Source organism: Phyllobates terribilis, unplaced genomic scaffold (genome assembly GCF_046119375.1).
Source record: "Phyllobates terribilis strain yellow unplaced genomic scaffold, ASM4611937v1 Scaffold_5__5_contigs__length_657084704, whole genome shotgun sequence".
NCBI lineage: Eukaryota > Metazoa > Chordata > Amphibia > Anura > Dendrobatidae > Phyllobates > Phyllobates terribilis.
In genome coordinates, this window is record NW_027362765.1 from 532,793,870 (window position 1) to 532,820,848 (window position 26,979).

The 26,979-nt window shown below is 43.5% G+C and overlaps 1 protein-coding gene across 4 annotated transcripts in view; it reads left to right on the forward strand.

Moving 5' to 3' along the window:
* Nucleotides 1–26,979, forward strand: part of LOC141273646 (PH and SEC7 domain-containing protein 1-like) — a 555,342-nt gene that overhangs the window by 349,527 nt on the left and 178,836 nt on the right. The window lies entirely within an intron of this gene.

The following is a 26,979-nucleotide window of genomic DNA, read 5'->3' on the forward strand; positions in this document are numbered from 1 at the left end:
ATTGAAGCGTTTAAGTATCTCAAAGAGAGGTTCAGTTCAGCCCCTATGCTTATGCAGCCTGATGAGACCAAATATTTTTTGGTCGAGGTCGAGGCTTCATTGGTGGGAGTCAGAGCAGTTTTGTCTCAGGAGAACAGGGATGGAGTACATCCTTGTGCCTTCTTTTCGAAAAAAATTTCGGAAACCGAATTGAATTATGATGTTGGAAATCAGGAGTTGCAGGCTATTAAACTCGCGTTTGAACATTGGCGTCATTTTTTGGAAGGCGCTAGATTTCCTATTCAGGTTTTCACAGATCATAAGAATTTGATCTATCTGGATGCTGCCAAGCGCTTGAATGCCCGGCAAGCTAGGTGGGCACTTTTTTTTTCTCGGTTTCATTTTTCTATTACCTATATCCTTGGTACTAAGAATGTTAAAGCCGATACTTTATCTCGCAGCTTCGCTCCTGCGGTCGGTGCCGAGGAGGAGGAGAGCATTTTGCAGAAAGGAGTTGTGGTGGCGGCATTGGACTCCGTTTTGGAGAATGGGATTCTAAAAGCTCAAGATGATGCTCCATCTAACACTCCCCATAGGAGGTTGTTTGTGCCTAGAACCTTTAGGAGAGACTTGTTTGTGGAATGTCATGAGTCTCGGTTGGCAGGTCATCCAGGAATTTCTGAGACTAGGAGACTTATCAGTTGCAGTTTTTGGTGGCCTGGATGGTAGAAAGAAGTCATCAAGTGGGTGCTTGGTCAAAGGCTTCACATACACCTGCTGCGGGGTTGCTTTGCCCTCTGGAGGTTCCTAGTGTGCCTTGGACGCATCTCACAATGGATTTTATTACTGATCTGCCTGTGTCCGTGGGTTTTACTGTCATCTGGGTGGTCGTGGACCGTTTTAGTGAGATGTGTCATTTGGTTCCATTCATTAAGTTGCCCTGCACCAAGACACTTGCTAAGGCGTTTGTTAAGGAGATTGTTAAGCTTCATGGCGTTCCTACGGATATTGTTTCTGATAGAGGACCTCAGTTTGTGGCTTGATTTTGGCGTGCTTTTTGTGACAGGTTGGGAGTCCATTTGTCATTTTCGTCTGGGTATCATCCTGAGTCTAATGGACAGACTGAAAGAAAGAACCAGGATGTAAAACAGTTTTTGCGATGTTTTGTGGCGGACAATCAAGAGGGGTGGTCTGAGTTTCTGCCTCTCGCAGAATTTGCTCTTAACAATCAAACATCCTACTCAGCTGGGTGTTCTCCTTTTTTTTGTTGTACTGAGAGACATCCGTCTTTTGGTTCGTTCTCCAAATTGGGGTCGGCGGTGCGGGAGGAGGAGAATTTTTCCGGTGATTTGGAGAGAGTTTGGACTAATGTACATTGCAACCTTCAAGAGGCTAACAAGAAGTCCAAGAAGTATTTTGACAGGAAACGTAAGGAGGTTTTGTTTACTGTGGGTGACATGGTCTGGTTGTCCTCAAGGAACCTGCGGTTGAGGATTCTCTCTAAAAAACTAGGTCCTAAGTTTGTGGGTCCATTTTAAAGTGCTTGAGGTTGTTAACCCGTCTGCGGTTAGGTTGGATGTCCCTACTTCCTGGAAGATTAATCCTGTGTTTCATGTTTCCTTGTTGAAAAAGGCAGATGTATCTGATAGAGATGCCACTGTCACAGTTCCTCCTGTGGTGGAAGACGGCGAATATGAAATTTCTCGTATCTTGAACTTTAGATGGCATAGAGGGAGATTACAGTATCTCGTCTCCTGGAAGGGTTTCGGTCCCGAAGATAACTCCTGGGTAAGGGCGGATGATGTCTCTGCTCCTAGGCTTGTTAGAGCTTTCCACAAGAGGTTTCCAGATAAGCCTGGGCCTGGAGGATCCGGAGGATCCTCTTAAAAGAGGGGGTACTGTTAGAACCCTCCTGTTTGTTTTTTTCTTCTTGTGTTTTGCGGTCACGTGACCATATGCCTTTATATTCCAGCTCCGCCTTTTTGTCTGTGCTGGACTTCAGTGTTGTTTGACTGTTTTGGTAGCCAGGTGCTTCTGTGCCTATCTCTGTCAGTTCGCTTGGTCCTTTTGGGACCTCTAGTACCTTTTTGTCAGCTTATCTTTTTGTGTTCTGCAACCACTTTCTCGGTTCAGGAGGTGTCCCATTTTTGTTCCAGTCCTTAGTTCTTTTAGGGATCCCTTCCCTTTATTCGATAGGTCTTCGTTCAGATTAGCCAGGTCTAAGGCGGGTCTATTCGCTAGGAAAAGGCAGCCCACTACATCGTAGGGATTCAGCTTAGTCTTATTGTAGGGAAAGCTTTCCCCTTCTTTCCTTAGTACTTGTTGCAGATCATAACAGCTTTAAAGGTGTTGTCCCACTAACAAAGAACACAGTACATTTTAGTTAATAGATTTTGTAACAATAATAATTTCCACAATTGGATGCGTTAAAAAAATGTTCCTGTGCTGAGATAATCTTATCAATGTGACCTTGCTATGTACCACAGCTCCTGGGTGTGGGGAGAGAGAATAAATAGACAGGACAGCATGGGATCACAGCTGATGCTTTCTGTGAGGTAAAACATTTCCCTGCCTGTTTAAAAACATGTTTTACCTCACAGAAAGAATCAGCTTTGATCCCATGCTGCCCTGTCTTTATATTCTCCTTCGCGTCCTCCCCTGCCCAGGAGCTGTGATCAGATTATGTTCCTGCATGGTCAGACACATCCATTACACAGTACATAGCAGGGGCACATGTATAAGATTATCTCAGCCCAGGAACATTTTTTTAACATATCCAAATGCAGAATTTATTTTTATCTCAAGATCTATTAATTAAATGTATTTTGTTCTTGGGACAACCCCATTAACTCTCATGCTGGAGGAAAGACAGCCGGCAGGCCAGATATGTGAAAATGAGGCCTGATATCAGCTAATCTGCCCACATGAGGTGTTTTTTCAATTAAAAAGATTTTTACTTTATCAATAATGTTGTGACAGACTCAATGTGTGACATATGTAGATACTTTATTAATTCTTCACTCATGCTCATTATTGAATTTTTAAGGGGATTATTTACTGCAGGCCCAAAACTGTCCCTTTCAATTTAACCCCTTAAAGGGAATCTGGGAAAGGAAACTTTGGAGTTATCAGTCCTCTACTATGCCATACAGGGTATAGAAAAGTAAATTTATACTTACCTGTATAGCCCATAGTAGAGGTCTGATTGCAGAGAAAAGCACTTTAATCAATTCTATGTTGTACAGGCTTGTCGTACAAGTGACAGTGACTCCCTGGCGCATGCGCAATAGAACCCTGAAGTGCAGTACATGGAGAGACGGGGCCGGGATGAAGCAAAGCACGCTCTATGTGAGTGACGCTTTGCGTATGCCCGGGAAGTCAGGGAGCACAGTGCACATCACAGGACCCTGTGAAGTGCAGGGGAGGGGGGGAATATGATAATTAAGCATATAGGCAGGGATTTGGGGGAATAATAAGCACATAGGCGGGGATTGCTTGGCGTCTTCCGGACTCCAAGCGTGTACAAAATAGAATTGATTAAAGCGCTTTTTTGCAATCAGACCTCTACTATGGGCCATACAGGTATGTATAGATTTACTTTTCTATACCCTGTATGGCCATAGTAGAGGTCTGATAACTCCAGAAGTGATGACAGATTCCCTTTAAAAGCATGGCAGATTTTGGTATTTGGCCTTGTCTGATCTTATGGTATGAATGACTTATCCTTAGGATAGATCATTTTCATCAGACTGGTGAGAGTTCAACAAATAGTACTCCAACCAATCAGTTGTTTTCAGCCCTGGTGCTGACAGAATGCAAACAGTGAACAAAGCATGGATCATACAGAAGGACTCTGTACTTTTGTAGTGGCTGTCATGCTCCTGGATTCAATCCCCTGAGCTTGTTTTCTGTGGTCGGCTTCTCTTTCTGCTGAGCCACAGCAAACACACCTTTTCTCTGGGTGTTTGGGTTCTGCTATTCTGGCTGCAGTCTGTATAGCTTAACACAGTTGTTTTCATTTGTCCGCCGATCCCCTTTTGGGTGCAGGTTTATATTTTCTGCTGGTGATAGATTCATTTGGATGTTCTGACATTCTATTGATGTTTGAAGCCAGTCTGGAAGAAGCTAACGCGAATCGCGTGTCAGGGGTCACATCTGCTATACATAGGTTGTACTCTCTTACACTGCCTTACCTGTTGATTTTTCATTAATTAATTGTCTCTGCTTTTTATTTACTTGCATCTATTGTACTGTATATATATTTGTACAGTGAAGGAAATAATTATTTGATCCCTTGCTGTTTTTGTAAGTTTGACCACTGACAAAGACAAGAACAGTCTATAATTTTAAGGGTAGGTTAATTTTCATATTGAGAGATAGAATATCCAAATAAAATCAAGAAAATCAAATTGTATAAATTACATAAATTTATTTGTATTTTACAGTGAGAAATAAGTATATGATCCCCTACAAACCATTATGAGTTCTGGCTCCTACAGACCAGTTAGACACTCCTAATCAACTCGTTACCTGCATTAGAGACAGCTGTCTTACATAGTCACCTGTATAAAAGACTCCCGTCCACACATTCAATCAGTCAGACTCTAACTTCTACAACATGGGCAAGACCAAAGAGCTTTCTAAGGATGTCAGGGACAAGATCATAGACCTGTACAAAGCTGGAATGGGCTACAAAACCATAAGTAAGACGCTGGGTGAGAAGGAGACAACTGTTGGCGCAATAGTAAGAAAATGGAAGAAATCCAAAATTTTTGTCAATCGACATTGATCTGGGGCACCATGCAAAATCTCATCTCATGGAGTATCCTTTATCATGAGGAAGGTGAGAGATCAGCCTAAAACTACATGGAGGGAACTTGTTAATGATCTCAAGACAGCTGGTACCACAGTCACCAAGAAAACCATTGGTAGCACATTACGCTTTAAAGGTTTAAAATCCTGCAGTGCCCGCAAGGTCCCCTGCTCAAGAAGGCACATGTGCAGGCCCGTCTGAAGTTTGCCAATGAACACCTGGATGATTCTGTGAGTTATTGGGAGAAGGTGCTATGGTCAGATGAGACAAAAATTGAGCTCTTTGGCATTGACTCAACTCAGCGTGTTTGGAGGAAGAAGAAGGATGAGTACAACCCTAAGAACATCGTCCCAACCGTGAAGCATGGTGGGGTAAACATTATACTTTGGGAGTGCTTTTCTGCAAAGGGGACATGACGACTGCACCGTACTGAAGGAAAGATGGATGGGGTCATGTATCGCGCGATTTTGGCCAACAACCTCCTTCCCTCAGTAAGAGCATTGAAGATGGGTCGTGGCTGGGTCTTCCAGCAAGACAATGACCCAAAACATACAGCCAAGGCAACAAAGGAATGGCTCAAAAAGAAGCACAGTAAGGCATTAACTCAACTCGCCGTGTTTGGAGGAAGAGAAATGCTGCCTATGACCCAAAAAACACCGTCCCCACTGTCAAGCATGAAGGTAAAAACATTATGTTTTGGGGGTGTTTCTCTGCTAAGGGCACAGGACTACTTCACCGCATCAATGAGAGAATGGATCCATGGAGCCATGTACCATAAAATCCTGAGTGACAACCTCCTTCCCTCCGTCAGGACATTAAAAATGGGTCATGGCTGGGTCTTCCAGGAAGACAATGACCCAAAACATACAGCTAAGGCAACAAAGGAGTGGCTCAAAAAGAAGTGGCCTAGCCAGTCTCCAGACATTAATGCCATAGAAAACTTATGGAGGGAGTTGAAGCTCTGAGTTGCCAAGCGACAGCCTCAAAATCTGAATGATTTAGAGATGATCTGCAAAGAGGAGTGGACCAAAATTCCTCCTGATATGTGCGCAACCCTCATCATCAACTACAAAAAAAGTCTGACTGCTGTGCTTGCCAACAAGTGTTTTGCCACCAAGTATTAAGTGTTGTTTGCCAGAGGAATCAAATCAATAATCAGGTAACGAGTTGATTAGGAGTGTCTAACTGGTCTGTAGGAGCCAGAACTCATAATGGTTTGTAGGGGATCATATACTTATTTCTCACTGTAAAATACAAATAAATTTATCTAATTTATACAATTTGATTTTCTTGATTTTATTTGGATATTCTATCTCTCAAAATGAAAATTAACCTACCCTTAAAATTATAGACTGTTCATGTCTTTGTCAGTGGACAAACTTACAAAAACAGCAAGGGATCAAATAATTATTTCCTTCACTGTATATATGAAATCATCTTCATGCATAGTGCACTTTCTTGGATGATTTCCAAACCTGCCTTACATAGTTATTGTGGCATACTGTGTGTCACATGACCACTTGGTCCCCCTAGAATGCAATATATATATTTCTTCATTAATGAATTTGTTTTGCTCTGCATTTATTTATATTTATTATACTGGATATGTACAGGTGCATCTAATTTATTTAGAATATTATCAAAAAGTTAATTTATTTCAGTTCTTCAATACAAAAAGTGAAACTCATATATTAGATACTCATTGCAAACAGAGTGATCTATTTCAAGTGTTTATTTTGTCTCCATTTTTAATCTCTATGTTTATTTTAATACTTACAATTAATACAATTTATTGAATTTTGTTTGGGCTTTGAAACTTCGTTTTTTGTAGGGTTTGTTAATTTCTTGAAGTGCCCTTACCTTTGGTCAAAACCTTTTTTTGGGTATGTGTTAATGTAATTTTAGTAGCCCCCTGATTTTTATTGCAATAATTTAATAAAGGCTGCTGTGGCCATTTACCCAAGTTACATGCAGTTACATGTATTATTTACATATATCGGGTATTAAATGGATGTGTAATTTTTTGGTAAATAATTTAACAACCGGATCCCTCTTAGCTTGTCATGTCTTATGGCGTCACAAATTAAATATAGTATAAGTAAAAATTGGCATTTAATCGCAAACGATCCTATATTGAGGGCAATGGCATTGAGGAAACTGTTAATTACTTTGGGCCCATCCCGTAACATTAAAGGGGTTTTCCCATCTACAAGATCGTATCCCAATATCTAGTAGGTGTAATAATAATATTAGCAAATACCTCCAATTAGAAATATAGTATAGTTTTTCTGATTCGCTATGTCTCTTTCTTCATGTGCAGGCATTGCAGAACCTTAGGTATCCATGGTTACTACCACTGATATAGTGACAGTTATTTAGCTAGCTGCTAGTGGTTGTAACCATGGATACCTAAGGTCCTGTAATGTATTTGCTAAAATTATTATTATTACACCTACTACATATTGGGATAGGATCTTCGAGATGGGAATACCCCTTTAAAGATTTATTAGTAACTTATTATCTCAAAAACAAAATTCTTGATGCTAGGAGGTATAGAACATTTTGGGAGACAATATGTAAAACTACATTGTGGTTTATATAATCATCTACCCTTTGTAGCTTCTATCATATTGGTAAAACCATACACTATATGCAAACATGCTTTAGAAATCATTATAGATCAATAACGTAAGGAAAAGGTTTGCCTAAGTTAATTTCCCATGTGAACAAGGTACACCAGGGAAATCTTGATGTACTATGCTTTGTTCTTGTAGAAATAGTAACTGTACCTTTAGAGGAGGAAATAGAAAGTTAATCCATTGCGCTCTTGTCATTTTGTTCAAAGTATCAGCTACATTGTAGCACAGGTATACTGCTTTGCTTTTATTCAGCTATCAGCTGTTTTTAGCTCTGGCACTGGATGGATGTAATCAGAGCATGGCTGAAGCAGAACGTCTCCGTTCTCTGTATGGTGGTTGTTGCTGAGAACTGCAGCTCAGCTCCTGTTAAGTTCAATAGGATATTTCTTGGTACTTACAGTGAATGAGCGCAGCTTGTTTTCTCTGTTACACTTAGTAAAAAAGCAGCCTCTGTAAAAAGTTACATCCAACATGTTTTGCTTCTTTTATGGTGACCTCAGAGGTAACAGGTTTATACCATTACTAATTATGTTGCAAGGCTTGTTAAAGGAAACTAAACAAGTCAGCAAATTCACAAAGGGATACATATGGAAACAGAGTAAAAAAATATGTGTGAAACAAACTAGAATATGTATTAAACCTTGTATTCCTCAATAGCATCCAATGAACAGGTATGCCTTGTCATTATCAAGAGTTAATCTGTGGAATCACCAGCATTCAGAAAGTGTTTGCGACCATCAGGTGTGTTTTGCAGGGCCAGTTCCATACAGTGCTGAACTTTATTTCAAACCAAAATATGGCAAGAACCATTCAACTAAGTAAAGTGAAACGAAAGTCCATCATTACTTTAAGGCATGACGATTAGTCATTCTGGAAAATTGCTAGGACCTTGAAGGTTTCCTCAAGTGCAGTTATGAAAACCATCAATGACTAGGTTGAATCTAGCTTTCATGAGGATCGCTTTAGGAAAGGAAGACCAACAATTCCCTTTACTGCAGAGGATAAGTTCATCACCATTACCAATCTCTGAAAATGCAGATTGATAGCACCTCAAATAACAGCTTAAATAATGATGTATAGACATCAAGTAGCAGACACCTCTCAACATCGAGTGTCTAAAGGAGACTGCAAGAAATAAACCTTTATGGTGGAATTACAGTAAAAAAGCGTCTACAGAGGGCCACAATCAAGAATATCCATGTTTGAGTCAAAAGAAAAAGACAAAACAGAAATTAGTGTAGATATTTTAGGTAAATGTAGTGACTCTGAGAGTGAGTGGAACTGCTCATCTTGGTGGGATGTGCTTAGAACAGGCATAATTCTGTCTGGGAATTTGTAAAGAGTGGTCCAGCTCCTGCTCCTCCTTGTGCCGGATATGCACGATGGCAACCTCAATGGGTAATGCAGGGTGTGGAAAAAAACAAGGAACTGGAAAATAACGGCTCATGGATAGAGATACCGTTTCTTTATTGAGACTATGCACTTCAGCACTGTACAAGTGCTCTCATCAGGCCATGTGAATAAAGAGGTACAGATACATCCCTTTATTTGTGCTGAGCACTTCTGGAAATTCCTTCAAGCCTGTTGGAAGCCATTCCAGGTGGCTACCTGATGAAGCTGCTTAAGAGAATTCCAGGGGGTATAAAGCTAAGATTAGAATAAAAGGTGAAGAGGGGGTTAATTTGAAGAACCTAAGGTTTAACACACTTTCTGTTTTTTTTTATTTGTCTCTCTTTACTCCTTGTTTCTATGTGTTCCATCCTGGTTTTGATGCCTTCAGTCTCAATCTACAATGTGCACATTCCAATAAGAACAAAAAAAAACATTTCATGAACAAATATGTCCAAACTTTTGACTGGTTCTGTATTTTTTACTCTGAAATGCTGTTGTGTTTCAAAGAAAGTTTACTTTTAAAAACTTACCGGAGACCATGTGACTCAGATGAATAGTCCAAGAGGCTGATCTCCAGTGGCTTTTTTCCGGCTTCTCAGTGAAAGTGTCTCTCTATATGTGTTTATAGAAAAATACCTGTCTGTCTGGGGGAGATGAGTGGGGAGAAGCTGTCGGGAGACTCGCATTTGGGTTAATCATCCAAATAGCATGATCCTGGAGGGCTTTTAAAATTGTTTTCTCTAAAATGCTACAGTATTTCAGAGTAAAACATACATTTTTTAAATAATGGAGCCAGACTCTAATTCATGCTGACCATTGTTCAGGCAGCATGGATCAGCTGTTAGGTTATCTAAAGGGTACCTGTCATGTAAATAAATGCTGTTAACCTGCAGATATGGGGTTAGTCTGCAGGATAATAGCATTTTAAAGCCTTGCTGCTGCTGTACTTGGAGTGTGGCTGCTGTGAGGAAATTAACTTTGTTCCTTCAATTCAGCCTTCGACTTTCAGTCATAGAGGTGCGGCTTCAGTCACCACTCAGTACATAGTGAGCGACAGCAGGAACCATGCCCTGGCACTGACTGACAGCCGGCTCAGCACTGATGCATTGCTGTCTCGGCTATCAGTCAGTGTAGGGGCGTGCTTATGGTCGTTGCTCACTATGTACTAAATGGTGACTGAAAGCCTTAGGCTATCAGGAGTAACAAAGTTAATTTCTTCCTGGCAACCGGGCTTTCAGCCACACAGTTTTAGAACTCTATTAACCTCCATGTTGACCCCACATCTGCAGGTTAATAGCGTTTGGAGACAAGGTAGGTTCTCTTTAAAGGGTTAGATTTTGACTTATGAGGTAACTGGTTTGATGCTAACAATAGATGGTACTAAAGAGAGAGTTTTTTTTTCTTCCTGGAATAGAGATCATTTGCATGCATATTTCTGTTGTGACTGTTGTCTCTTCATTATAACATTGAAATTTTAAACGAGACGGATAGCTAAGGTAGATAATGACACTTGTAAAGAGCAACAAATGCTGGTGGGTCATCATCATATGGGGACCCCCTCCCCAATCGAGCTCTAGCAAGTTAAAGTAGAACAAGGATGAAGTTGGAGAAATCAGCTAAAATGTTGCTTGCCATGTGTAGCTCTTGGTGTCACAGGAAGGTGGCAAGTGTAAAGTGTAACACCAGCATCTCTGCATGCCTCTGCTCCTCCCATCCGGCAGGGACGTGGACTTACTCACCGCCCAGGCTGCCCTGCTGCACCTTCCGTGTCCCAGGGTCTGAGACTGCACGCACACTCTTAATGTGTCCCCAGCCAATAGCTTTGAGGCACTTAATACTTAAGGCACCTCCACCTGTTGGGAGATGCCTGAGCAACAATTGTAGTTAGTCAGTCTGCAAGCTGCTAGTTAGTGACCAGGTCCTAGTACCAGTCCAGTTTGACCTGTACCAGTACCAGCTTTTCTTTCTTGTTCCCGTCCTGTCTGTGTGGTACCTGAATCCGAAACCGCTCCGGCAGTACCTGAACCTGAAACCGCTCCAGCGGTATCTGAATTCAAAACCGATCCGGCGGTACCTGAATCCTAAACTGCTCCGGCGGTACCTGAGCCGGAATCCCACGCTGCCAATGCCGGTCCCAGTATCTGTCCCATTCGAACGAGCGGCTACATCTATATCCTCTGTATCCAGTCCTGCGTTGGACTCCTATTTGTTCTACTGTCCTGACCCGTGGGGTCAGTTGCTGCGGTGCCGAGATCTATCCAGGAGCAGCACCTTGCGTCCACCTGGGCCCAAGCCTAATTCCACCATCATGGGCTCTAATGAAAACTCAGGTGGTCGCTTAGTTAACCCCTCCAGGCTCTGCCTAGTCCATTAGTCCATGGCGCAGTGGGTCCACGATTCACAAGCGGGACATAAAGATAGGTGGATGGCGCTGAGCTGGGGTCCCAGCAGGAAACAGAGATAAGAGTTGAGAAAGGGATGGGAAGTGTTGATAGGAGGTATGGTCAGATGGTGCATTTTGTTGCAAAAGCAGAAAGGAAGCCAGTCAGTAGGAAACATTACTGCAGATCTACCCAACCCTTTTTTGTATTGTATGTGTTGGTTGTAAGCCACATAACAACACCAGCATTGTTAGACAGCTATTGGTGGGCCACGCTAAGTTAGCAACAAACTAGCCATTAAGGAGTTTCCATGTTGTAAATCATATGCAAGTCAAGTAAATTCAGTGGGATTTATCCCTTATAAATGTATTGTCTATAGTTGAGATGCCTCTGTAGAACAGTCACACATGCAGTCATATTACTATAACATAAATGTAAATATCATGTTTGACGGCTCATACTTTCAATAAGAACATATGTGTTACACGCATGCCGCTAGGTTCACATAGGGCGAGACGGGTTTCATGAATTCTTTGGAATCCTGGGGGAACCGTTACTCAGGGCGACCATAGGCTGTAGCTTCTCTCAGGCACACAATAGATTCAATTGCTGACCAGACACATCTGACAAGAGTCTTTTTCAACAGTTTAACAGTGGAATTTAATCTGAAGCACGACCAGTGCAATTCAGTGATATTACAGCAACAATCTTCATTACAGTACAGGCTGAGTTTCTTGAGCAACCGGCTCCAGTAACAATACAGTAGTTTCTTCACAAGGCACAGTATTACAATGTCTTAAGTAGCATAATTCAGCATAAATTAGATCTCTTAGCAGCACACTTCTATGCATACACAGCCACAGGTTTTTCCTTCACAAGGACACAATAGTTCACAGCATTCTTTATCCTGCATGGAGATGGAGGGGAGGAGGGTTTGATGAGGGAGATGATCCCTGTGACACAATTCCTTCCAGCCCTTATCTTCCTGCCCAATAATACTCTGCACTGTTAGTTCAGAGAGTTTATCTGACCTGTGTTTAGTTTCTCTCTTGATTGGAATCCTGTTCAGTTGCCTTCTGTCAGATACAGATAACACACTACCTTTCTCTTCGGCTTCAGCTATACTACAATAACAAGTTCCCCACAATCCCCCTGGAGCTCTGCTAAAAAACTCCCTGTCTCCTGTGACTGTGTTAACCCATCTAGTTGCTGGATGCTTCTGAAGCACAACACTTCCTGTCTCCTGTGTGTGTGTTATTAGTAATAGTTGCTGGATGCTTTTGAAGCAACAGCACTACTTCTGCATGTAACATATGGTTATCTCTCATTTCCGCTTCCTTGAAGTACAGGACAACTGACATTTTGTCCACTTCTCTGTGCTGCACGGAGCTGGGCAATATAATAGTAAAAATAATTCTAAGGTATAGTGACATCCTCTGAAGAACATTCAGACATAAATAGTGTAGGTACTTTACTGTTTTATAAGCTTCGAAAAACCCCTTTAAATATTCGGATATTGTTGTGAAATAGGTAGGACAGCATTGGTTTATCTTAATTCTTCATGTAAACTCCATTACATATTTATTTGATTATTTTATAGTTAAAGCAGCTATAAATCGATTTATATTTCTGATTACATATCCATTGGGATTTCTTACATATCCAATAAACGGATTGAATTTATTTTTTATATAATTTATTTGATCTCACATCTTTAAGAAACTGCGACTGGATATCATACATTTGCTTCATATTCACAAAAATATGTTTCTTTTTATGCCTTGTAATTGTCTTACAATAAACAGAAGCTGTTTTTTCTTATTCAGCACTACAAATTGTGTTTTATCTTATGTCAACAGCAAAGATAAAAGGAAAGAAAAATAAAATCACATTTTTGCAAATTATATATGTGCTGGAGTCAGCAAGACAGCCATTATTCTTTTATTATTTTGCATCATAGGGGAATACAATAAAATCGCCTACTGTCTTAAACCCCTAATCATATACACATGCTTAAAGTAAATAAAGGAAAACTTTGCTCTTTAACACCAATTAATAACATTTTTTCAGTTAAAGTGTGCCAAAAAATCAGCAATCTTATAAATATTTTTAAATTCCTTTATTGCAGAATTGATGTAACCTGCTAGGTGAAAGATTGTAAATTTTTTGGATTATGAGACTATTATTGAAAATTACATAACGCTCACATGGATAGAGAATTATTAATGTGCACTCAAGATAAGATGGGGGAAGTACTAGTTCTCATAGAGATCAGCTGGGTATGGAAACTTACAGGCAATGTTCCATGAGATAAGTAAAGTATGCATATAAGCAGCTCCGGACTGGAGTACCTGGGGCCCACCAGGAAAAAATCAATCTTGGGGCCCACCAGCACCATACAGTTACCGTATATAGGAATAACATAAGTCCACAAACTCTTTCAAAATGAATCAGCTTTATTAACCAATAAATAACCAATATAATGAATAAATAACAAACTAAAGAAACACTCCTGGCAAAAGAGGAACACTGTTATCTTATTCACACCAGTGTGTGATAAAGTGCCATAACAGAACAATAACAATAAATACTTTCAAGGTACATTCTCTTAAAGTATAAGTGCCACAAATTGAACCTGCATCTATCTAGCATCCCAGCAGCCAGCACCATTGTAGCAGCACCAAACTTGGCCGACTGGGAAAACTTAAAGAATTCTGTAAGCATTTTGGAAGTTTGTATTGCACGTTTTCCTCTCCTCTATAATACAGTACCATTCAATTGTTAGTGAAAGGCCCAAAACAACAAATTTAATTTCCCAGAAATGCCATTTACCACTTATTAAAAATCCATTCCATTCTCAATAACAAAGGGATTTTTAATTCTACAGTGTATATCTAGATGTCAATAAAAAAATTGTTCCGATTATTAAGGACTGGGTCTCCTATAGTGGTAATGCCCATGCAGTGACTGTAAGGGCTGCCAAAAATTAAGACGTAGTCCAATACCCCTTTAAAGAGACGTAGAGGAGGTCCTCATTAAAAAAATTGTTCCCATTATTAAGGAGTGGGTCTCCTATAGTGTTAATGCCCATGCAGTGACTGCAAGGGCTGCCAACAATTTGGACGCACTCCAATACCTCTCTGAAGAGACGTAGAGGAGGTTCTCATTAAACAAAAATTGTTCCCATTGTTGAGGAGTGTGTCTCCTATAGTGGTAATGCCCATGCAGTGCCTGCAAGGGCTGCCAAAAAATTGGACGCACTACAATACCCCCTTAAAGAGACGCAGAGGAGGTCCTCATTAAGTAAATTGTTACCTTGGTTAAGGGGGGGGGTCTCCTATACTGGTAATGCCCATGCACTAAGTGCATGGGCTGAAAAACATTTACCCCTGTTAGGTATACATAAACATACTGTATAACATACAGAATTTTAGAGGTAGGCCTCTAAAAAAATTTCTTATGGGCATCATAAACACCCTTAAAAAAATTATGTGGGTGTTGCATCATTGTCACCCTGGTGATATGGTGGTGGAGGATGAGGAGAAGGAGAAGGAGGAGGACAACAGAAAATAGACAAAAACAGACCCCCACAAAAAAACCCCACTGGATTTGACTTAATTTTTTGCTGCTATCATCCGGTGGTGTTGAGAAGTCAGGCCCAATTCAGCCCTTGTTTATTTTGTTAAGAGTCAACCTGTCAGTATTACCAGTTGACAGGCGCATGCGCCTTTCAGTTATAATGCCTCCGGCAGTACTAAAAACCCACTCTGACAAAACGCTAGCGGCGGGGCAGGCCAGGACCTTAAAGGCGAAGAGAGCCAGTTCATGCCACGTATCCAGCTTGGATACCCAATAGTTATAAGGCACAGAGGAATCACGGAGGACATTGGTACGGTCAGCAAGGTACTCCTTCAGCATCTTCCAAAACTTTTCCCTCCTTGTCAGAGTACCCCGCGCATCAGGGCCTGGGCGCTGGGAGGGTCTGAGAAAACTGTCCCACACCTTTGACAGTGTTCCCATGCCTCTGCTGCATCCCTTGCCTGTATTCCTTGGTTGTCCAACGAACTGTGACCTCTTCCGCCAGCCAGATGGAATTTTTTTTAATAATTCTTGAACAAGGGCCTTCTGGTACTGCAACATTTTATTAGAGCTCTCTGCCACAGGAAGGAGAGATAGAAATTTCTCCTTGTAGCGCGGGAAGTGTGACCAACCAGTAATTACTGTCGCCCAAAATGTATACAACGTGAGGGTCACGGGAAAGGTAGCGGAACATAAAGTCAGCAATGTGTGCCAGACTTCCAGCAGCCAAGACTTCCCTGTCCTGACCAAGAGGATGACTGTCCATGCTCTCCTCCTCCTGGTCCTCCTCATTCTCCCTCTCCTCAGGCCATCCACGCTGAACAGACGGTATGACTGTTGTGTGGGTAGTACCATCGGTAGCACAGGGAAACAGCTCCTGTTCCTCCTCCTCATCCTCCTTTTACTCCTCCTCCTCATTATTACCTAATCCACGTTGAAATGAGATGAGGCTGGGCTATATAGCATCACCCTGTATGGTTCCTTGCTCCATCTCCTCGTGCTCCGCCTGCAATGCCTCCTCTTTAATTGTGAGCAGCGAGCGTTTCAGTAGACAGAAAAGCAGGATGGTGATGCTAATTATGGCGTCATCACCACTCACCATCTTGGTGGAGTCCTCAAAGTTTTGGAGGACAGCACAGATGTCAGACATCTATGGCCACTCATCAGCTCTTATGTGCGGAGGCTGACCTGAATACCGACGGACGTGTTGAAGCTGGTACTCAACAACTGCCCTCTGCTGCTCTAAAAATCTTCCCAACATATGCAACATTAAGTTCCAACGCGTAGTGACATTGCACACCAGTCGGTGAGCTAGAAGCTGCAAAATCTGCTGAAGCACAGCGAGGGCAGCGAAAGCTGTAGGTGACTTTCAGAAATGGGCACACACTCAGCGTACTTTCACAAGCAGATCAGGCAGATCCAAGAAGGTTTTGAGAAACCGCTGAACCACTAGGTTGAGCACATGAGCCAGGCATGGTACGTGTGCAAGCTCGCCTAGCCTCAGAGCCGCCACCAGGTTCTGGCCATTGTCACACACGACCATGCCTGACTGTAGGCCACAGATCTGCCTGCTCTGTTACAGCTGTCAACAACTCTGCAGCGGTGTGCGGTTTGTCCCCTAAGTATATTGGCTTCAGCACAGCCTGATGCCGCTTGGCTGAGGCAGTGCTGCAGTGCTCCCAGCTTCCGACTGGTCATTTCGGAGATGAAGACTGAAGAGGAGGAGGAGGAGCAGGAGCTGTAGAATGTGGGGGCAACCCTGATTGACCCAGCGCCCTCAATCCTCGGCATCGGGATTACGTGTTCCTTCCCAGGGTCCAACTGGGTCCCGGCTTCCACTATTTTAACGCAGTGTGCCATCAGCGAGATGTGCCGTCCCTGGCCACAAGCACTTGTCCATGTGTCCGTGGTTATGTGGACCTTCCCAGTAACTACGTTATTGAGGGCAATGTTCTGGGACACGTGCTTGTGTAAGGAGAAATAGTGGCGGCTGGGGACCGAGTACCAAGGGACGGCTGTTATGATCTGCTACAGGGACTAAGGAAAGACAGGAGAACTGTCCCTACAATAGAACTAAACTAGATCCCTACGATGTAACGGGGAACCTGATCCTGCGATCAGACCCGCTAAAGTCCTCGGCTAGTCTGAACGAAGACCTATAGATGTGAGGGAGGGATCCCTACAAGAACTAGGGACTGGGATAAGTTGGACACCTCCTAGCAGAAATAGGAGCAGTCAAAGACAAACACACAACAAAAAGCATAGAGGTCAGAAGACCTAGCAAAACTAACAGAGAACGGCAACAGAGCACCAAGCTAGCTCAAGAGTAGTAAATACAATGAAGTCCAGCAAGACCAGGAGGGCGGAGCCGGATTAAATAGGCAAAAATGGTCATGTGACCAGCAAACTAAAAAAAAACTAACAGGAGAGTTCTAACAGTACCCCCTCTTCTAAGAGGATCCTCCGGATCCCCTAGGCCCAGGCTTACCAGGAAACCTCCTGTGAAACGCTCTGACAAGTCTGGAAGCAGAAACATCATCCGCCCTCACCCATGAGTTATCCTCAGGTCCGAAACCCTTCCAAGCGACGAGATACTGCAAACTCCCTCTATACCGTCTAGAATTTAGGATGCGGGAAATTTCATATTCCCCGTCCTCCACCACCGGAGGAACAGTGGCAGAGGCGTCACCATCAGACACATCAGCTTTTTTCAACAGAGAAACATGAAACACCGGGTTAATCTTCCAGGACGTATGAACCTCCAACCTAACAGCAGATTGGTTAACTATCTGAAGCACCTTAAAGGGCCCTACGAACTTGGGACCCAATTTTTTAGAAGGAATCCTCAATCGCAGATTCTTAGAGGACAACCAAACCATGTCACCAACAGCAAACAAAACCTCTTGCCGTTTCCTATCAAAGTACCTCTTAGATTTTTTGTTAGCCTCCTGAAGATTACCACGCACATCACCAACCAACTCTCTCCAAATCACCGGAAAAACTCTCCTCCTCAGGCACAGCCGAAACCAATTTGGAGAATGACCCAAAAGACGGATGTCTCCCAGAACAACAAAAAAAAGGCGAACAACCAGCAGAAGAGGATGTATGGTTGTTAAGAGCAAATTCAGCAAGTGGCAGAAACTCAGACCACCGCTCTTGATTGTCTGCCACAAAACAACGCAAGAACTGCTCAATATCCTGGTTCTTCCTTTCTGTCTGGCCATTAGACTCAGGATGATATCCAGATGAAAACGACAAATGAACTCCCAACCTGTCACAAAAGGCACGCCAAAAACGAGCCACGAACTGAGGTCCCCTATCAGAAACAATGTCAGTAGGAACACCATGTAGTCTGACAATTTCCTTGACAAAGGCCTTAGCGAGTGTCTTAGCGCAAGGCAGTTTGATGAAGGGAACCAAGTGACACATCTTGCTAAAACGGTCCACGACCACCCAGATGACCGTGAAACCTTCAGAGGGGGGAAGGTCAGTAATAAAGTCCATAGCCAGATGTGTCCAAGGTGCACTAGGAACCTCCAGAGGGCAAAGCAACCCCGCAGCAGGAGCATGCGAAGACTTGGATCTAGCACACACAGTACATTGGCGCACCCACTTAATGACTTCCTTCTGCCATCCAGGCCACCAAAAACTGCGACCCACAAGTCTCTTGGTCTCAGAAATTCCTGGATGACCTGCCAACCGAGACTCATGACACTCAACAAACAAATCTCTCCTGAAGGTCCTAGGCACAAACAACCTCCCATGGGGAGTGTTAGATGGGGCATTCTCCTGAGCTTTAAGAATCTCATCCTCCAAAACGGAGTCCAAAGCAGCAATCACAACACCTTCTTGTAAAATGCTCTCCTCTTCCTCCTCAACACCGACCATGGGAGAAAAGCTGCGAGACAAAGCATCCGCTTTAACATTCTTGGTACCCGGGATGTAAGTAACGGAAAAATTAAACCGCGAGAAAAAAAGTGCCCACCTAGCCTGACGGGCATTCAAGCGCTTGGCAGCATCAAGATAGATCAGATTTTTATGATCAGTGAAAACCTGAATGGGAAATTCAGCACCTTCCAAGAGGTGACGCCAGTGTTCAAATGCGAGTTTAATCGCCAGCAATTCCCTATTACCAATATCGTAATTAAGTTCAGTCTCAGAAAATTTTTTTGAAAAAAAGGCACAGGGATGTACTCCATCCTTGTTTTCCTGAGACAACACCGCACCGACCCCCACCGAAGAAGCATCAACCTCAACCAAAAACGGCTTAGTCACATCAGGCTGCATAAGGATGGGAGCAGAGGTGAACCTCTCCTTTAGAAACACAAAAGCTTCAATGGCCTCAGAAGTCCACTGAACCGCATTAGCACCTTTCCTGGTGAGATCGGTCAGCGGTTTGACAATAATAGAAAATTTTTTTATGAATTTTCTGTAATAATTGGCGAAACCCAAAAACCTCTGTATCGATTTCAAACCAATAGGCCTAGGCCATTCCTGCACAGCTTGAACTTTAACCGGATCCATCTCAAAACCTTCACTGGAGATAATGTAGCCCAAAAAACTAATTCTCTGTACAGCGAACTCACATTTCTCCAGCTTAGCAAAAAGCGAATTGTCCATTAATAACTGTAATACCTCACGTACGCTCCGCCAATGAGACTCCAGATCAGGCGAATAAATCAGAATGTCATCCAAATACACAACCACATTTTTGCAGATTAAAGGTCTAAGGATGTCATTAATAAGATTCTGAAAAAATGCTGGAGCATTGGTAAGACCAAAAGGCATAACCAGATTCTCAAAATGACCCACAGGAGTGTTAAAAGCAGTCTTCCATTCATCACCCTCCTTCATGCGCAACAAATTGTATGCCCCCCGGAGATCAATTTTAGAGAACCACTTGGCCCCCACTAACTGGTTAAATAAATCAGGAATCAATGGCAGTGGGTAAGGATTGCGTACAGTAATTTTATTAATCTCACGAAAGTCCAGACAAGGACGTAAACCGCCATCTTTTTTTTTTACAAAAAAAAATCCAACAGCCACAGGAGACTTGGAAGGCCTAATGTGACCGGCGGCCAAGCTTGTCTGTATGTATTCCTCCAAAGCCTTTCTCTCAGGAATAGTAAGATTAAATAAACGACTTTTAGGAAGAGTCGCTCCAGGGACAAATTCAATGGTACAATCATAGTCTCTATGGGGAGGCAAAATTTGTGACTCCTCCTCAGAAAAAACTCTCCAAAAATCCTGAATAGGTACAGGCAATTCCCCTTTATCCACAGCAGCAATACGTCCGTTACAACACTTGTCATAACACTTAGGGCTCCAGGACTTAATTTCATTGGTAGACCAATCCAGTACAGGATTGTGCAATTTTAACCAGGGTAACCCCAATATTACTGGAGAAGGCAAATTATCCAATACCATCAAATCCAAATTTTCTTGGTGAATACCATTAATAGTGAGGGGAAATTCACAGACCTTATGAGTAACACTCTTCAAGGGAGAGCCATCAACAGAAACCACAGTAATAGGGGATGACAAAGTTTTAGGTTCTAATCTAAGTTTTTCCAAGAATCCCCCATCAATCACATTCAGAGTAGAACCACAATCCACAAATACCCGAAATTCAATTAATTCATCCTGAGCAGCAGTAGTGGCAGATAGGAATACTCCCTTAGAATTTAAACAGGCAATACGGGCATAACTGACCATTTTTTTTTCTTTCTTCAAACGAAGCACACAGTTCTTAATAAAATGACCAGAATTTCCGCAATAGAAGCACAAGCCTTCAGAAAGCCTGCGATCTTTTTCCTGAGAGCGGGGTGGCATCGCCCCAATCTCCATCGGCTCTCCATTGTCAGCGCAGACCCTCTCAAGACTCGGAGCTGACATAGCAGAGGATTTGCTCTCATTAACCCTTGCACGCAGTCTCCTGTCCACCCGTATAGCTAATTGCATAGCCTCCTGCAAGTTTCCAGGTGTGGGATAAGCAATCAGTAAATCTTTAACCCTTTCACCTAGCCCTGCAAGAAACAAGCTTTTCAAAGCTTAATCGTTCCACCCCACCTGGGCAGACCAACGACGGAAGTGAGAACAATATTTTTCCACATTACCTGATCCCTGCCTCAAACGTCTCAATTCAGACTCAGCAGATGAGACACGATCAGGATCATCATACAACAAACCCAAAGCAGAAAAAAAACTATCCACTGATCTAAAGCATGGATCACTAGGATAGAGAGAGAAGGCCCATCCCTGAGGATCTTTGCGCAAAAGTGACATTATGAACCCTATGCGCTGTGATTCATCACCAGAGGATCCGGGTCTCAAACGAAAATACAATAAACAAGCATTTTTAAAAGAATAAAAATCTTGTTGTTCGCCAAAAAATAAATCAGGCAGACGTACCTTTGGTTCCACAAAATGTGCTCCAGAACAGCTACTCACGTGTTGTTGGAGCTTGGCCACCTCCAGAGAGAGTCCCTGCAAGCGTTGAGCCAAATCTTGAACCGAGACCATGATGGAAAACTGGAGGTCTTTCCTTAGAGAAAATTTTTTTTTTTTCTTTTAGGGCTGGACTTACTGTTATGATCTGCTACAGGGACTAAGGAAAGACAGGAGAACTGTCCCTAAAATAGAACTAAACTAGATCCCTACGATGTAACGGGGAACCTGATCCTGCGATCAGACCCGCTAAAGTCCTCGGCTAGTCTGAACGAAGACCTATAGATGTGAGGAAGGGATCCCTACAAGAACTAGGGACTGGGATAAGTTGGACACCTCCTAGCCGAAATAGTAGCAGTCAAAGACAAACACACAACAAAAAGCATAGAGGTCAGAAGACCTAGCAAAACTAACAGAGAACGGCAACAGAGCACCAAGCTAGCTCAAGAGTAGTAAATACAATGAAGTCCAGCAAGACCAGGAGGGCGGAGCCGGATTAAATAGGCAAAAATGGTCATGTGACCAGCAAACTAAAAAAAAACTAACAGGAGAGTTCTAACAACGGCCGCCGCCATGAGGTTGTAGAAAGATTCTGCCTCAATGAGCCTAAAAGGCAACATTTCAAGTGCAAGCAGTCGAGAAATGTGGCAGTTTAGAATTCTGGTCTGTGGGTAGTTGGCTGCGTATTTGCGCTTGCTTTTAAAGGACTGGGGTAGGGAAAACTGAACGCTGCACTGGGACAAGGATGTGGATGTGGTTGCTGATGATGGTGGTTGCAAGTGTGCAATGACAGGTGCAGGGCGGGAGGCATCTTTGCCTGCGTCATGGACAGGGGATTGGCGTGCATGCATAACAGTGGAACAGGCAGTGGTGTCACCAGCAGACACTGTTTCTGGACCCTGGCGTTCGGACCACCTAGTCAGGTGCTTTGCTGTCATCTGCCTGAGTATGCTGGTGGCGGTCAGGCTTGTAGTTTTGCGCCCCTGCTGATGCTGGCATGGCAGATGTTGCAAATGACCTTTTTGGGATTATCTGGACAGTTTTTAAAAAAGAGCCAGACTCTGGAAGACCCAATTGTTGAACTGGCAACTTCCCTCGTGTTGGTGTTCCGGGGACCTGTTGACCGCCTTGTGTCTGTGGCCACCCCACTGCTTGTTCCTGCCTGTTGTAGTGCTACTCCTCCCTTGCCCTCTGTGCTGCTGTCCTCGCTATTAGAGATGAGCGGTGTTCGACTAGAACTGTTCGCCAATCTCAAATTCGAGCTGTTTTGGGCGGTGTTCCAGTTGTTCGACGAACCCGAACGATTTGCAAAAAATTCGGCTGTTCGAGGTTATGTTCGATAACTGTTCGTGCACCAAAAGCGTGTCCTGCATGTCTGGCGCTATTTAGAGCACCAATCATGCAGGGATTGTCTGCCACTCACTGTAATGCCACAGCCATGGTGGTTGTGGCATTAGAGTGATTGCCCAAATCGATGGGAACTGTGCTCACAGTGAAACATGAAAAGCCGGCAATTCAGCAGCGGTACACCGGTACCCGACAATTTAGAACCGAAAGAATAGAGCATCACACATAGATTAGATAGATAGAAACATGTCAGTCACATATATAAGAAGTACAGTGACAGTGTTGATTACTGTACTTGTCATTTAGTGTAAAGGATTTATAAAAAAAAATATTAGTGTTTTCATGCACCGTCTCTTTAAAAAAGCCGGCCGGCAATTCAGCAGCGGTACCCGACAATTTAGAATAGAAGGAATAGAGAATCACACATAGATTAGATAGATAGAAACATGTCAGTCACATATATAAGAAGTACAGTGACAGTGTTGATTACTGTACTTGCCATTTAGTGTAAAGGATTTATTAAAAAAAATAATAGTGTTTTCATGCACCGTCTCTTTAAAAAAGCCGGCCGGCAATTCAGCATCTGTACCCGACAATTTAGAATGGAAGCAATAGAGCATCACACATAGATTAGATAGATAGAAACATGTCAGTCACATATATATGAAGTACAGTGACAGTGTTGATTACTGTACTTGTCATTTAGTGTTAAAATAAAGGATTTATTTAAAAAAAAATTGGCGTGGGATCCCCCATAATTTTAGTCTCTAGCGGAGTTTAAGCAGACGGCTGGGGCAGATGTTTGAAGCCTGGGAAGGGGTAATACCCACGGAGCTTCCCAGGCTACTAATATCAGCCCCCAGCTGAATGCCTAGCCTTTACTAGCTATTAAAATGGGGGACCCCCCAAAAAATTGACGTGGGGTCCCCCCTATTTTAATAGCTAGCAAAGGCTAGGCAGACAGCTGGGGGCTGATATTAATAGCCCAGGAAGGGTGCCATGAATATTGGCCCCCTCCCAGGCTAGAAACACCAGCCGTCAGCCGCCCCAGAAATGGCACATCCATAGGATGCGCCAATTCTGGCACTTAGCCTCGCTCTTCCCACTGCCCTGTAGCGGTGGCAGTGGGGTAATAGGGCTGGGGTTGATGTCAGCTTATAATGCCAGCTGACATCAAGCCCAGGTTAGTAATGGAGAGGCGTCTATAAGACACCCCCATTACTAACCCCATAGTCAAAGTTAAAAAAAAACACAAACACCCAGAATAAAGTCCTTTAATTGAAATCAAGACACAATTCTTTATTGTTCTAAATTAAACCATACTTACAATCACGCCCATTCCAGCTGAAGCCAACGATCCCCTGCAATAAAAGAAAAATAATAAAGCAACATAATCCTTACCTTCCCATGGTTCCCACGACAGCTTCAGCTCTGCTACATCGAGATGACAGGCTGGACCGCAGCAGAAAGCTGCCATCCAGCCTGTCATCCCGCAGACACTGAGAAGCGCAGGCTTGCTTGCGCTGCTCAGCGTCTCTCTGTGACGGCATCCAGATGAGCCGAGTTCATGTCCAATGAACTCGGCTCACCTCATGCACGTCACTGACAGCGTGGGAAAATTCTCACGCTGAAGCGGTGAGTGCAGGAGAATTCTCCCACGCGGTCAGTGATGTGCATAAGGTGAGCTCATGTCCAATGAACTCAGCTCACCTCCTGCACGTCACTGACAGCGTGAGAGAATTCTCCTGCACTCAGCGCTTCAGCGTGAGAATTCTCCCACGCTGAAGCGTTGAGTGCAGGAGAATTTTCCCACGCTGTCAGTGACGTGCATAAGGTGAGCTCATGTCCAATGAACTCAGCTCACCTCCTGCACGTCACTGACAGCGTGGGAGAATTCTCCTGCACTCAGCGCTTCAGTGTGAGAATTCTCCCACGCTGAAGCGCTGAGTGCAGGAGAATTTTCCCACGCTGTCAGTGACGTGCATGAGGTGAGCCGAGTTCATTGGACATTAACTCGGCTCATCTGGATGCCCTCACAGAGAGACACTGTGGAGCGCAAGCAAGCCTGCGCTTCTCAGTGTCTGCGGGAGGACAGGCTGGATGGCAGCGTTCTGCTGCGGTCCAGCCTGTCATCTCGATGTAGCAGAGCTGAAGCTGTCATGGGAACCATGGAAAGGTAAGGATGATGTTGCTTTATTATTTTTCTTTTATTTCAGGAGATCGTTGGCTTCAGCTGGAATGGGCGTGATGGTAAGTATGGTTTAATTTAGAACAATAAAGAATTGTGTGTTTATTTCAATTAAAGGACTTTTTTCTGGGTGTTGTGTTTTTTTTAAATACTTTACTAGAAATTCATGGTGGTCATGTCTAATATTGGCGTGACCCCATGAATTTCGGGCTTAGGGCCAGCTGATAATGCCAAGCTGGCCCTAACCCCTTTATTACCCAGTGAGCCACCGCATCAGGGCCCTGGATGAGTTGGGTACAGCGCCAGAAGATGGCGCTTCTATGAACGCGCCATTTTCCGGGGTGGCTGCGGACTGCAATTTGCAGCGGGGGTGGCCCAGAAAGCTTGGGCCTCCCTGCGCTGCGGATTCCAGCCCCCAGCTGCCTAGTTGTACCTGGCTGGACACAAAAACAGGGCGAAGCCCCACGTCAATTTTCTTTAAATTATTTCATGAAATAATTAAGAAAAAAAGGGCTTCCCTATATTGTTGTGTCCGGCCAGGTACAAATAGGCAGCTGGTGGTTGGGGGCAGCCCGTTCCTGCCTGCTGCACCTGACTGGACACAAATATAGTGCGAAGCCCCACGTCAATTTTTTTTAATTATTTCATGAATTTCCTGAAATAATTTAAAAAAAGTGAAGTGGGGCTTCACACTATATTTGTGTCCAGCCAGGTACAGCAGGCAGGAACGGGCTGCCCCCAACCACCAGCTGCCTATTTGTACCTGGCCGGACACAACAATATAGGGAAGGCCTTTTTTTCTTAATTATTTCATGAATTTCATGAAATAATTAAAAAAAAATTGAAGTGGGGCTTCGCACTATATTTGTGTCCAGCCAGGTACAGCAGGCAGGAACAGGCTGCCCCCAACCACCAGCTGACTATTTGTACCTGGCCGGACACAACAATATAGGGAAGGCCTTTTTTCTTAATTATTTCATGAATTTCATGAAATAATTAAAAAAAATTGAAGTGGGGCTTCGCACTATATTTGTGTCCAGCCAGGTACAGCAGGCAGGAACGGGCTGCCCCCAACCACCAGCTGCCTATTTGTACCTAGCCGGACACAACAATATAGGGAAGGCCTTTTTTTCTTAATTATTTCATGAATTTCATGAAATAATTAAAAAAAATTGAAGTGGGGCTTCGCACTATATTTGTGTCCAGCCAGGTACAGCAGGCAGGAACGGGCTGCCCCCAACCACCAGCTGCCTATTTGTACCTGGCCGGACACAACAATATAGGGAAGGCCTTTTTTTCTTAATTATTTCATGAATTTCATGAAATAATTAAAAAAAATTGAAGTGGGGCTTCGCACTATATTTGTGTCCAGCCAGGTACAGCAGGCAGGAACGGGCTGCCCCCAACCACCAGCTGCCTATTTGTACCTAGCCGGACACAACAATATAGGGAAGGCCTTTTTTTCTTAATTATTTCATGAATTTCATGAAATAATTAAAAAAAAAATATGTGGGGCTACGCCCTATTTTTGTGTCCAGCCAGGTACAACTAGGCAGCTGGGGGCTGGAATCTGCAGCGCAGGGAGGCCCAAGCTTTCTGGGCCCCCCCCCCGCTGCAAATTGCAGTCCGCAGCCACCCCGGAAAATGGCGCGTTCATAGAAGCGCCATCTTGTGGCGCTGTACCCAACTCATCCAGGGCCCTGGTGCGGTGGCTCACTGGGTAATAAAGGGGTTAGGGCCAGCTTGGTATTATCAGCTGGCCCCAAGCCCAAAATTCATGGGGTCACGCCAGTATTAGACATGACCGCCATGAATTTCTAGTAAAGTATTTAAAAAAAACACAACACCCAGAATAAAGTCCTTTAATTGAAATAAACACACAATTCTTTATTGTTCTAAATTAAACCATACTTACCATCACACCCATTCCAGCTGAAGCCAACGATCTCCTGCAATAAAAGAAAAATAATAAAGCAACATCATCCTTACCTTTCCATGGTTCCCACGACAGCTTCAGCTCTGCTACATCGAGATGACTGGCTGGACCGCAGCAGAACGCTGCCATCCAGCCTGTCATCCCGCGGACACTGAGAAGCGCAGGCATGCTTGCGCTCCTCACTGTCTCGCTGTGACGGCATCCAGATGAGCCGAGGTCATGTCCAATGAACTCGGCTCACCTCATGCACGTCACTGACAGCGTGGGAAAATTCTCAC